The sequence below is a fragment of the Gracilinanus agilis genome, chromosome 6, assembly GCF_016433145.1.
Source record: "Gracilinanus agilis isolate LMUSP501 chromosome 6, AgileGrace, whole genome shotgun sequence".
Taxonomy (NCBI): Eukaryota; Metazoa; Chordata; class Mammalia; order Didelphimorphia; family Didelphidae; genus Gracilinanus; species Gracilinanus agilis.
The window spans coordinates 107,575,670-107,589,390 of record NC_058135.1 but is presented as its reverse complement, the minus strand read 5'-3'; the positions used below and the strand labels follow the sequence as shown (position 1 = coordinate 107,589,390).

Here is a 13,721-nt window from a genome sequence, read left to right as displayed (position 1 = left end):
AGAAGAAGAAGAAGAAGAAGAAGAAGAAGAAGAAGAAGAACCAGCATCAGCACAATTTGACATTACTACTTATTGATTAACAAAAGTAATATTAAAAATATCAGACTTCAAAATCACTCTGTCTTCATACTACCTTTGCTACTGTAAGACAAACCAATCATATGACAAAAAGTAGAATTATTTAAGTGTAATGAATCATAGGTTTGAATTGGCTCTAGATTAAATTGTAAATCTTATAACTATAACTGTGCATAACCAAAATTGGCTAACCTAAGTTTAACCAGTATATTATTTATTTTTCCATAACATGTTGATTTCAAAATTGTTCTTATATAAAATTGTATTTAACTAGTATGAGTCAAAATGCAAAAATTTCCTCATATGAAAATATCTCTCTTTTTGAATAAAAATCTTCTTTCTTGGTTGTTCAAAGAATTTCACCTGAAAACCTTAGGTACCTTCACAGCATGTGAGACCATGACAATTTTTCAGATGAAAAAAGTCTTCAACACAGAGGTGTGATATCTGCCTACAAGCACAGAATTTGTGATAACACAGATACCAAAACTGAGAGTTCATCTTCTCTAATTCTTTGACAAAGTTATCCTTCTTCAATGTATTAAGAAAAAATCATCTTAGGAAACAAAGAAAAACTTCCATCATCATTAATGACTATTTTAGACCATATTTACTGTCATTTCCTTGCATTGATATGATATCCTAGTGATAAGTATACTTATTTCCAAAATTGAAGGATGTGGGCACATATAATTTGTTTGGCAAGTATTAGGGTATTTCAATTCTGGGCTAAAATTAGTACAGTTGAACTTTTAGACATATAAATAAGGGTGACAGAATATGAGTTTAAGGCAGTATATAAAAGAGAATAATTACAAAAGATTCATCTTGTGAGGAGTATTATTTAGTTATGTTAGGAGACTTAAGAGGAAGGGCTGGAGAATTCCACATGGAATGGGGAAGCAGGAAGTGTGGCTTTGCTCTCTGAGACAGACTCCATGGTGTTTGGGACAAGCTGTAACTGATTCCCTGGGAGACCTCAGAGCTAGTGGAGCTGCACCCTGATTCCCTGGGATCTTGGAAAGTGGTGAAGGTTGGAAGCAGAGGACATCAATCCAGCAAGACAGCACTGAGTAGGGAAGTGGCCTGTGATCTGGTGGACAGCTTGCAGACTTCCTCTCCATACTGGGCTACTTTGGATCATCAGTTCTGGAGGAGTTGGTTCTTGGCATCCTGATAACATCTCTGGACTCTGCTGTAAGGATTCCCACTCCAGTCCTGCTATTCTCTGGGCCCTGCCTGCCTTAGGTCTTAGATGAGTGTAGTTAAGTCCCTCCCCTGAACCTGTGGTTTGCCCTTAGTCAGAAAGTGTAGAAACCCCTATTCCCATCCTTTATCATAGTTTCTTTAATTAAAATTGCTACAAACTCTTGCCTTTTTCCTGCTAGTCTCCATAGGTCCCTTGCCTAGAAGGTGCAGAGTGACAGTTAGGACCTAACTGCCACTTCTGTTAACAGATACCTCCTTAGTAGTTAAACCAGTTCTCCCTACCTTATTTGGTCCTGCCTTCTGACATTCCTGTCTCCCTCACACCGCATTGTGAGCCCACAGATAATATTTAGTTAACTTCCCTGGTTATTACCCATTATAATTTTTCACAGGCTGCACTGCCTCTTTCATTATGCATTTGATTTTATTTTGGCTAATATTCCTTTTCATGATTCTACATTTTTCAAAGTGATTAGGATCAATCGCTCAGGAATAAAAGTTGACAGAGGACAAAGGAGAGAAAGTTTTCATAAAGATAGTAAAGTTCAACAGAACTCTTCAATGACCTAATCATCAGTTTGGAAAATATTATGACTATATGATGGTGAAACAATAATAACTGAATTCATTATATTTTCATAATTTTTTGTTTTTTCCAGATTTGCAAGTTATTTTTAATATTTGTTTTCAGACATTTCGTGATCCATTTCCTTGCTTCCTCATATACCTTCCCCCTATCCGAGGAAGAAGATAATATTATACAAGTTGTACATATTATATAGTACTTATTTCCATATTCATCATGTTTTGAAACAAAGATACATTTTGCTTACATTAGTGAAGAATTCGTGGAGGAAATAAAGTAACTATGTTTCAAACTGCATTTGGATGCCATCTCTTCTATGGTAGAAGATATCCTTTTCTATCATGAGTACTTTGAATTATTATCATGTTTTTAAGATTTTCATGTTTACATTTTGTCTAACAGCCACTATATATACTATATACCCAAGCTATGAAATCAATTTTTCATTATAGCAAAGAAAAAGAGTCAAATAAAACTGGCCAACAAAGATATAGACTCTGACAGTCTATATTACATTAGTGTCTAGTAATCATTTACTCCCATACCAAGAAGAGGATAGTTGTTTCATTATTTGTTCTTGAGTAGCAGGATTGTTCATTGCAATTAATATCACTTCAATGATTTTATGAGTTTTATTCTTTTTGAAATTCTGTTTATGTTATAATTTTCATATTCTTCAGTGTGGGCTTGTTTTGCTGGGCATCACTTCATACAACCTTTCCATTTTCTCTGAATTCTTCTTATTTACCATTTCCTATATTGCAATACTATTATGTTTACAATTCTCAGCCAAACTTTTGTTCAATAATTCTTTATTGGATGGCCATCCCCTCTGCTTTTAGTTTGTTATATTATATAAAAATGCTGCATAAATATTTGCATATATATGGAACCTTTCTTTATGTCTTCGATTCCCTTGGTGTTTGTATTCAGTGGTGGGAATACTGGGTTAGAATTACTATTTAGTGATATTTTGCTAAATAATTTCAAATCATTGTCCAGAATTATTGCATCAATTCACAGTTAGTCAAAAAGTTATTAGTCTCCCTCATATTAGGAGATATTAGGAGTATCTGTTACTCCTATTCCTAATTTTGTAGAAGAAATGACCCTCTTAAAAACGATGCCCACGGGGGTGGGGGGGCAGCTGGGTAGCTCAGTGGAGTGAGAGTCAGGCCTAGAGACAGGAGGTCCTAGGTTCAAACCCGGCCTCAGCCACTTCCCAGCTGTGTGATCCTGGGCAAGTCACTTGACCCCCATTGCCCACCCTTACCAATCTTCCACCTATGAGACAATACACCGAAGTACAAGGGTTTAAAAAAAAAACTATGCCCACGGGCTCTAGCACATAATATCATGCTGGAAAGACTTCATGTACAGTACCTACAAATGACTACATGTATTTTCTAAGGACCAGCCTAGATAAATATGGAAAAGATCATCAATAATTTTCTGGGTAGATGGTGATCAATTCTTTGTCAGATTAACCTATTAAAAAAGGCAAAATACAAAACAAATCTAAGTCTTATTTATCCTCCTGCCATTTGTGTGATGATGAAAGAAAGTTAAGGTGGGAAGGAACAGAATGCTAAGTATTTTATTCCATTGGACCTTCTATAAATATTTATTTAAATGTTGTTTTTTCTAAATTTTATCTGAAAAACAATGACAGGTTATGCTACTGATGGACCTGAATTACATAAATCTATATAGTATCTCAATAAAAAAAGTCCAAAGATATTATTGCTAAATAGAAGGATGGCTCTAAGTTCTCTTGGAAGAAGAAAAGGGATTTGGTAAAGTCAGCTTTATCACATTTGTATATACAACACAAAATCTTTCATGATATATTTGATTATCTCATATTGAAATGCTTATGATGAACATTTGCAATATGCTGACAAAACTATATCTGTTGCAGAGGATGAAGAGATTGTCAAGTTCTATGGAAAACTTAAGATATTACAGATTAAAGCAACATATACTTTGATATTTAGCAACTTAACAGCTAATGTGAAAATAGAAGAAAATGTTGGAAAATATCATTCAAGAATAAAGAGTGTGATATACCTTGGATTTATACACTACAAAGAAGTCTCATGCCCAAACGTTATGAATGCTTTCAAGAAAATAATGAAAATGCATTGGGCATGCTAAACATGGAATACCACCACCAAAACAATTAAGTTGATTTAAAAAACTTTTATTTTGATAGGACAAACCATTTTTGATTCAAATGTCTGGACAGAAAGCCTCTAAATTGGTTGAGCCAAGGAAAAAATAATGAGCAAAAAGAAAGAATAAAAATGATAGAAAAGATATTGCATATGATTAAAACTTCCATCTAAGTGTCTTTTGGAAATATCAAAGTTATTTTAATAATTATGAATCTTTCTATATTCATTAATAATATTTCATTGATGTTTTATGTTTTTTTTTATTTTAAACCCTTAACTTCTGTGTATTGACTTATAGGTGGAAGATTGGTAAGGGTAGGCAATGGGGGTCAAGTGACTTGCCCAGGGTCACACAGCTGGGAAGTGTCTGAGGCCGGATTTGAATGTAGGACCTCCCGTCTCGAGGCCTGGCTCTCAATCCACTGAGCTATCCAGCTGCCCCCATGTTTTATGTTTTACATTGTTTTCTGAAGTGAATTATTTTGTTTTGTTTTGGAAGTATCATGATAAAATGGAAATTATGCTGGATATGAAATTATAGAATCTCGGTTTAAATCCTGATTCTATTTATATTTCAAATTTTACTTTGAGCAAGTCTCAAACTCTCTAGATCTCAATTCTTCATTTGCATAATGAGGGGTTATATTATTTCTCAAAGATCCCTTCAAGCTCTAAATCCATGATTTAAATTATCTAATGATTTTACAAATTTGAGGATTACTCAAAGACTTATAGGTAAAAGTGGGCAATGCAAGCAATTACAAAGATGTGGTAATGAGCACATAAGGATCATAAAATCCTTAAGTTGGAGCTCTAGGAAATCATAGAAGTTAGTCATGTTATTGATGAGGAAATAGAGAATCAGGAAGTTTAGTGACTTACTTAAGATCTATCATATATTAAGTTTCAGACTAGGATTTGAATTCAAGTCCTTTGACTCCAACATGTGCATTTTTTCCTCTGTTCAAGCTTGAGAAACATCCTTTTTAGTTAATAATTTTCACAGATTTCCTCTTGAGAAAACTATAAACTGTACATGTTAAAGGTCTATGTGAATCAGAGCAAGTTAACGAATAACTAAATAAATCCGTTAGGCACATCCACAAGTCTCATCAATTAAGTCTTAAATTGAGACCCGAGTCAATGGATAAAGTTCTCATAACAGGAAATTCTGATAATGACAAAAATAATAGATTCCACATACATTTATATATTATCTAAGATTTATAAGACAAAAGAGAAATTTAATATTAACCGACAAGTAGTAATATTTTGGTTTCTACAATAAAACAGCATTTCTCAAGCATCAGGACAATATCTAATGAATTCAATGACAATGATAAGCTAAATGCCTTTATTTGTTATGAATGGCTCATGCTGCTCTCCAAGTAGAATTTTCTGCATTCAGATTATTTAGTCATAAGGGCCCTAGTCTGTGTCATGAGGGAAAAAAAAGAATATAAACTTCTATAAACTTACTGTCCTTATAGAAGATCCACATAGTAATTCTCACTTATTAAAGAAGAAAATAATAGATGCTTTCAAGGAACTATTTAATTCTTTAGATTTTGTTCCTTAAAATATTCTTAAAAAAGAATACTCTAATGAACTCTGTTCTCAATATCCTTCCCCCCCACAGAAGTATATAGATTAATTTTTCACTATTTTGAAACTTTCTTTCAGACAACTAGATACAGTGATTTAGGAATAACTATGATAGAAATCCTCTTAAAGGATCATGAAGCAAAACATTACTGCTAAAATTCCTATTAGTGTCAGCTCTAAATCAACTTCCCCCAGTAGCTATAAACTTGGGAACAAATAATAGTCAAATTAAAATTTTTTTAATTAAATCACTCAGTATCTTGTTGTATCTAAGTATCTAAGAGAGACAGATAACAACTGAGCAAAGCCTTGAAGAAACAAGAGAATTTTCATAAGTGATGATGATGAGGGAGTAGATTAGAGGAGGCCATAATTTGAATGGAGGTGAATATAAGCAGATTGAGATTGAGTAATAGCCATTAGTCTACTTTACTAAAATTTTGAATATGTGACAGTAAGGAAATCATAAGGTTGGTTAATGCCATATCATGGAGGACCTTAAATTCCAGGATAAAGAGTTTCTATTTCAGACGATTACAATGAAAATTACAAACAAAGTTGTTTTTTAAAGGGGGAATAATATTATAGAATTGTGCATTAAGAAGATTATTTTGACCTCTGTGTAAGGGGTGGACTAGAAAAGACTGAATAAGGGAGAACATTTAGGATGATATTACAAGAGTGCACTGAGATAAAATAAAAGCTCCACTACCCGCAATTTTGAGTAGTTCAGGACTCCACAGTGATTTGGTATCAAGCCAATCAGACTGGTTTGTCATAAACTAAAGGAGTGCTTCATTAGCATCAACAAAAATGGCTGAAATTTAGTCAATAGAGATTCCATTCAGACATCCATTCCTATTTTCTGTTTCATTTTTTCATATGTCAACTGACATATGCAAATAATGAAAGGTTCTTATGGCAGGTCTTAAAGAGGAAGACAAGAGGGAAGGAAAGGAGAGAGGAAGAGGAAGAAAGAATAGAGAAAGAGTAAGATAAAGATAAAGGGGGAAAAGAGAGGTAGAAGGAAAAGGGAAGACAGTGAAAGAGAAGAGAGAAAGAAAAAAGGAAGAGTGACAAAAGGGAGAGACACAAATGGTCAGAGAAAGAGAAATATAAAGACAGAAATAGAGATAGGCAAACAGGTGGAGACAGAGGAAGTAAGGGAAAGAGCAAAGGAAGGAGGAAAAGGCAAGGAGAAAGCAGGAAATAAAAGAGGAGGAGAAGAAAGAAGAGAGAGAACAGAAGACTAAAAGAAAGGAGAGAAAGCAAATGTAGAAAAAAAGAATCAAAGATACTGAAATAAAGAGAAAATGAGGGTAGAAAAAGAAAAGAAAAAGACTAAGGTATAGAGTAGTGATTCCCAAAGTGGGCACTACCACCCCCTGGTGGGTGCTGCAGCAATCCAGGGAAGTGGTGATGGGCACAGGTGCATTCATCTTTCCTATTAATTGCTATTAAAATTTAAAAAAAAATAATTTCCATGGGGCTAAGTAATATTTTTTCTGGAAAGGGGGCAGTAGGTCAAAAAAGTTTGGGAACCACTGGCATAGAGAAAGGGAAGAAAGAAAAGATATGAGGAAGAGTCAGAGCAGGGAAAGAGATAAATGAAGGTAAACAAATTTGGGGAGAAATACAGGAAATAAGAGAAAGTAGGAGATTTCCAGGCTAAGATGGCCTCAGAGTAGAAGCAAGGGTCTTCTTCTCATAACCAACTGATATAAAGTATGTCAAAAAGACAATCAAAAATCAGATGAGAGAAGGGGCTCTAACTTAGGGCACAGCCTTGAAGGTAGGCAGGGTTTGGGCATTTCCATGTTATGAGGAGGCAAAATTATACTTACCAAAGTGCTAACTGATCACACATACTTCACTTCACCTATGGTACCAGAGTCAGAGTTATTCCTGGGGCAGTCTCTAGGTTCTCAGGAGCTGGCTGAGGGCACCACAGACTTACACCTGAGGATAGCAAGACATGGAACTCAAGGAAGCTGAGGAGTGTGGAGGTTGAGCACAGAGATATAGGACAGAGAGGGGCTGTCCACAGTAGACACAGTGGAGATAGGAAAAATAGCTTCAAGGCAATAACTACTCTGTAGCTCAATACACAGAGTGCCTGCCCTCCTCAGTCAGACTTCTGGCTGAGAGGGGGAGAAAAAATTAACACAGCAATGGCCACCAACACCCAAGAACTACAATCTACAACTACCAAAAAAAAATAAGAAAAAAAATTTATCCTGGAAAACTTCTATGAGAAAAATAGCAGACTACAGAGGCAACAGCAGAGAGCAGCAAACAAGCAAACACATCCAAACATTCCCCTGCAAAATGGAAATTGATCACAAGTTCTGAAGGAACTCAAAAAGGAATTCAAGAACCAAGTAAGAAAGACAGAAGAAACATGACAAGAAAAATGGGAAATAGTTAAAAATAAAATAGTTGAAAAGACAGAATCTCCCACTTGGTAAAAGAAACACAGAAATCACATGAAGTAATAAATAAATTGGAGGCCAGAATTGACCAGCTGCAAGCAATGAAAAGTAGGATAGACAAAACTGAAAAAGGAAAATCAAAAGATCATAGCTGAAAACCAGTTTTTAAAGACTGGAATTGGGCTAGTAGAAGCTAATGATCTCACATGACAACAAAAATTAAAAAAGTAAAGTCAAAAGAATGACAAAATATAAGGAAACATCAAATATCTCATTGAGAAGATAATGACCTGGAGAAGATATGTAGGAGAGACAATTTGAGAATCATTGGTCTACCTGAAAACATGGAAAAAATAGGGGCCTTGACATTATACAACAAGAAATTATCTAAGAAAACTGCCCTGATATTTTTGAATAGGAGGACAAAATAGACATTAACAGAGTCCATAGATCACCCTCTACATGAAATCCTCAAAAGACAACCCCCAAGAATGTAATTACCAAATTCAAGAGCTTCCAAGGTCAGGAGAAAATATTGGAAGAAGCCAAAAAGAGATAATTCAGATTTTTTTTTAAACCCTTGTACTTCGGTGTATTGTCTCATAGGTGGAAGATTGGTAAGGGTGGGCAATGGGGGTCAAGTGACTTGCCCAGGGTCACACAGCTGGGAAGTGGCTGAGGCCGAGTTTGAACCTAGGACCTCCTGTCTCTAGGCCTGACTCTCACTCCACTGGGCTACCCAGCTGCCCGATAATTCAGATATTAGGAAGCACCAATCAGGATTACACAGGATCTGGCAGCATCCATGCTGAAGGACCTCAAGGCATGGAATATAATACTCAGAAAGGCAAGAAAATTTGATCTACAACCAAGGATCACCTACCCATCAAAACTGACTATATACTTCCATGGAAAAGCATGAGCATTTAACAAAAAAGAGGATTTCCAAGTATTTGTAAAGAAAAGACCAGAACTAAATGTAAAATTTGATGTCCAAATCAAAAATTCAAGGGAAACATGAAAAGGTAAAAAAGAAAGATGAGAAAAATTTCTTTTTTAAAGCCTTCACTAAGGTGAAATTTTTTATATTCCTATATGGCAAAATGCTATATATAACTCTCAAAAACTATTTTCAGTATCATAGTAGATAGAATCATTATTCAAAGGCAGAGATTAGAATACTCAGTGGTTTAAGAACATGTAAAAATGTGGGTAGGAAATAGAAGATAACACCAAGAGAAACTTGAAGGAAGAAGAAACAGGATAATTTATACCACAAAAAGGGGTACATGGGAGGGGCAGGGGAAGAATACTATTATAAGAAGGAGAAGAAGAAAATGGTAATAGGTAATACTTAATCCTGACTCTCAGTGGAACCAATTCTGAGAGGGAAGAGCAGCTAGATCCACTGGGGTACAGAATTCTATCTTACCCTTCAGGGAAGTTGAGAGTGGAAAACCAAGTTGAGAGTGGAAAACCAAGGGGAGTAGCAAAAGGTAGGGAAAGGGAGGGGGAAGGTAATTTAATACACCTTAAAAAATAAGTGGGAATAAGAAGAGGGAAAGAAAGTAAAATAAGAGTGGGGATTGGGGGATTAATTAAAAGCATAACACTGGTGTAGAAGCAAATAGTGAAAGAAGAAAGGGCAAGACTAGGGGAGGAAATCAAAATGATGGGGAATACACAGGTGGCAATCAAAACTCTGAATGTAAATGGGATGAACTCACCAATAAAATGGAAGCACATAGTAAAGTGGATTAGAAACCAAAATCTTATTGTATGTTGTCTATAAGAAACATACATGAGACAGGTAGACACACATAGGGTAAAGGTAAGAGGCTAGAGCAAAATTTATTGGTCATGAATTGAGAAAAAGAAGGCAGGAGTCACAATCATGATATCTGACAAAGCCAAAGTAAAATTAGATCTGATTAAAAGAGTTAGGGAAGGTAATTACATTCTGATAAAAGGCATTATTCACAATGAGGAAATATCAGTTCTCAACATGTATGCACCAAAATTTTATAGAAGAAACTATTAGAGCTTAAGGAGGAAATAAATACTAAAACTATATTAGTGGGGGATCTGAACCTTCCTCTATGAGAACTAGGTAAATCAAACCAAAAAAATAAATGAGAAAGAAGTAAAAGATGTGAATAAAATTCTAGAAAAATTAGAGATAAAGATATATGGAGAAAATTAATAGGGACAAAAAGGAATAAACCTTCTTCTCAGTAGTACATGGTACATTCACAAAGATTAACCATGTACTAGGATATAAAAACAACATTGCAAACAAATGCAAAAATAAAGAAATATTAAATGCAACATTTTCAAATCATAATGCAATAAGAATTATAATTAGTAAGGGTACATGGAGAGTAAAATCAAAATTTAATTGGAAATTAAATAATATGATTCTCCAAAATTGGTTGTTTAAAGAACAAAACATACAAATAATTAATCATTTCATTGGAGAGAATAAAAATGAGGAGATATCATATCAAAACTTATGGGATGTAGCCAAAGCAGTATGTGTGTGTGTGTGTGTGTGTGTGTGTGTGTGTGTGTGTGTGTGTGTGTGTGTGTGTAATTTACATCCTTGAATAATGCATATATACACAAATCAGAGAGGGAGGAGGTGAATGAATTGGGCATGCAAATTAAAAAAAATAGAAAGGGAACAAATTTAAAATCCCCAGATGAAAATTAAATTGGAAATAAAAAAATCAAAGGAGAAATTAATATAATTGAAAGTAAAAGAACTGTTGAATTAATAAATAAGACTAGAAGCTGGTACTTTGAAAAAAACAAATAAATAGACAAAGTACTAGTTAATCTAATAAAAAAGGAAAGAAGAAAATCACATTAATAGTATCAAAGATGAAATGGGTGACCTCAGTTCTAATGAAATGGAAACTAAGGTAATTATTAAGAACTATTTTGCCCAATTATATGGTAATAAATATGGCAGTTTAGGTAAAATGGATGAATATTTGCAAAAATATATATTGCACAGATCAAGAGAAGAGAAAAAAGAATACTTAAATAATTCCATGTCAGAAAAAGAAATTGAACAAGGTATCAAAAATCTCCCTAAAAAATCTCCAAGTCCAGATGTATTTACAAGTGAATTTTAATAAACATTTAAAGAACAACTAATCCCAATAGTATACAAATTATTTGACAAAATAAACAAAGAAGGCTTTTTATCAAATATTTTTTGACACAGATATGGTACTGCTCCCAAAGCCAGGAAGACCAAAAACAGAGAAAGAAAACTAGAGACCAATCTCTTTAGTGAACATAAATGCAAGAATCTTAAACAGAATACTAGCAAAAAGACTCTAGTAAGTGATCATGAGAATTTCCCACTGTGATCAATTGGGATTTTTACCAGGAATTCAAAGATGCTTTAATATTAGGAAAATCAGCCACATTATTGACCATATCAACAAGCAAACCAACAAAAATCACATGATTATCTCAATAGATGGAGGAAAAAAGCCTTTGACAAACTACAACACCCATTCCTATTGAAAACACTAGAAAGTATAGGAATGGATGGTTCTTTCCTTAAAAAAATAAATAGTATATATCTAAAACAATTAGCAAGTATTATCTGCAATAGGGATAAATTAGAGGCCTTCCCAAACAGGAGTGAAACAAGGATACCCATTATCACCTCTATTATTTCACATTGTACTAGAAACACTAGGAGTAGCAATTAGAGAAAAAAAGAAATTTTAGGTTTTAATACAGGCAATAAGGAGACCAAGCTATCACTCTTTGCAGATGATATGATGGTCTACTTAAAAAATGCTAGAGAATCAACTAAAAAGTTAGTGGAAATAATCAACAACTTTAGCAAAATTGCAGGATACAAAATAAATACACATACATCATCAGCATTTCTATATATTTCCAACACAACTCAGTAGCAAGAGTTAGAAAGAGAAATTCCTTTTAAAATCTCCCTAAACAATATAAAATATTTAGGAATCTATTTGCCAAGACAAACACAGGAATTATATGAACACAACTACAAAATACTTTCCAAACAATTAAAACTAGATCTAAACAATTGGAAAAACATTTATTGCTCTTGGGTAGGACAAGCTAGTATAATAAAAATGACAATCCTACTCAAATTAATTTACATATTCAGTGCAATAGCTATCAAACTACCAAGAACCTTTTTCATTGCATTAGAACAAACTATATCAAAGTTCATTTGGAAGAACAAAAGATCAATAATATCAAGGGAAATAATGAAAAAAAAATGTGAAAGATGGCAGCTTAGCAGTACCAGATCTTAAACTGTACTATAAAGCAGTTGTCATCAAAACAATATGTTAATGGCTAAAATACAGAAGGAAGGATCAATGGAATAGACTTGGGGTAAATGCCCTCAGCAAGATAGGATACAATGAACCCAAAGATCTCAGTTTTTGGGACAAGAAACCACTGTTTGACAAAAACTGCTGGGAAAATTGTAAAACAGTATGGGAGAGACTAGGTTTAGATCAATAGCTCACATTCTATTCTAAGATACATTCAGAATGGGTAATGACTTAAATATAAAGAAGGAAACTATAAGTAAATTAGGTGAAAATACAATAGTATACCAATCAGATCTATGGGAAGGGAAAGAACTTAAGTCCAACCAGACAATAGAAAATATTACAAAATGCAAAAGGAATAATTTTGATTATATTAAATTAAGTATTTTGTACAAACATAACCAATGCAAGAAATATCAGAAGGGAAACAACAAATTGGGAAAAAAAATTTATAACAAAAACCTCTGACAAAGGTCTAATTTCTCAAATTTATGATGAACTAAATCAATTGTACAAAAAATCAAGCCATTCCCCAACTGATAAGTGGGCAAGGGACATGAATAGGCAACTTTCAGATAAAGAAATCAAAACTTTCAATAAGCACATAAAAAAAGTATTCTAAATCTCTTACAATTAGAGAAATGCAAATCAAAACAACTCTGAGGTATCACCTTATACCCAGCAGATTGGCTAACATGACAGCAAAGGAAAACAATGAATGTTGGAGGGGATGTGGCAAAATTGGGACACTAATGCATTGCTGGTAGAGTTGTGAATTGATCCAACCATTCTGCAAGGCAATTTGGAATTATGCCCAAAGGGCTTTAAATGACTGCCTGTCCTTTGATCCAGCCATACCACTGCTGGATTTGTACCCCCAAAAAGATAATAAGGAAAAATAAGTGTACAAAAATATTCATAGCATCACTCTTTGTGGTGGCAAAAAATTTTGAAAATGAGGGGATGTCCATCACTTGGGGAATGGCTGAACAAATAGTGTTCTTTGTTGGTGATGGAATACTATTGTGCTAAAAAGAATAATGAACTGGAAGAATTCCATGTGAACTGGAACAACCTCCAAAATTTGATGCAGAGCAAAAAGGAGCAGAACCAGGAGAATGTTGTACACAGAGACTGGTATACTGTGGCATTTTTCCTGTTTCTTTTTTTTCAAATTCTGATTAAACCATGGGAGCTTCAATAATGTTATAGATAAATACTCACAGAATTCTCACTGGCTCTCTGACCCAGACTTTGATGCCATTACTATATATATATATATATATATATA

General features: G+C 34.0%; 1 protein-coding gene across 3 annotated transcripts in view; it reads right to left on the bottom strand.

The window, feature by feature from the left end:
- The window catches only part of FSTL5 (follistatin like 5), an 862,438-nt gene that overhangs the window by 755,156 nt on the left and 93,561 nt on the right, over positions 1-13,721 (bottom strand). The gene's annotated exons all lie outside the window — the stretch shown is intronic.